Below are 1,098 nucleotides of genomic sequence, written 5' to 3'. Positions count from 1 at the left end.
TTTTATACATACGTATGTGGTTCATATGTACAAGGACTGCAAATAAACAGACAAAAACAAAGAAAGATTTATTGTATAATTAACCTTACGTCTCGTACATTTCTCTGAAAGGTTTTCTCAAAATATTTCGAATGTCTCTTTCATACGTCTTAACGTGTGTTCCCGTAGTTTAGTGTTAGCTATAATGCAAAATATCATTGTCAGTCTGATTAAATGTATGTTTAAGATATTTATTTTTTTAGCTTTGTACACTTTTTAATAATTCTTGATGATTCTATTAAAAAAGGCATTGTTTTATTTGAGTTGACATTTTAAGAAAGCCAGTTTGAAATCTGAGGCAGATTAAACAATTATCAAAGCAATTGTGAAGAACAGTTTTGTAATTGACATATATATATATATATATATCAATAGACAAAACTACATGTTGTTAAAATTGACTCGGCAGTGTTTCAGAACGTTTCTTTCTGTTTGTAGGATACCAAGTTGTGATTCTTATTGGAAGACAGGCGCTTTGATCTTTATCCTTTGTTCAGCTATATGTATGTTGAAATATGTTCGTGACATTAGTAAATACAAGTGTAAAAAGAAGAAGATTTAATAGAGCTAGTTACCTAAACAGACCATATATTGTTTCCTGTCTTAGATGTTAGTTGTTTCCTGGTCAATTGAAAATATATTAACTCAGGCTATCATGTTAGCTCATGATTTCAACACAATCTTTATCAAATAATTAAGTGAACCATATTATATTTCCGGGCAATTTACTAATGTGATCTACTGTGATACTAATATATATCTTTTTCATTTCCTGTATTGTTCAATGATTGCTTAAAATAGTAGAACTACATAATAACTAGTGCAGAAACATATTGTTACGACATCGGAAGTCACGTGACGCTGGTAACACGTAATGAGTATCTAGAAAGTTCCTGAAGAGGCTAGTGCGTTCTAGACGCCCTCTATTCTTGTATATAAGCGCGGCAAATAAAGCGAGACAATTAATTAGAATAACAGATAGAGAGATTGAAGATAATTGCAGACAGGCAGAGACAGAGACGGACAATTTTAGTACAAAGACGCGGTATTTGACCGTAA

This window comes from Limulus polyphemus, unplaced genomic scaffold (genome assembly GCF_000517525.1).
Source record: "Limulus polyphemus unplaced genomic scaffold, Limulus_polyphemus-2.1.2 Scaffold1709, whole genome shotgun sequence".
Lineage (NCBI taxonomy): Eukaryota > Metazoa > Arthropoda > Merostomata > Xiphosura > Limulidae > Limulus > Limulus polyphemus.
This window is presented reverse-complemented; position numbering follows the sequence as displayed.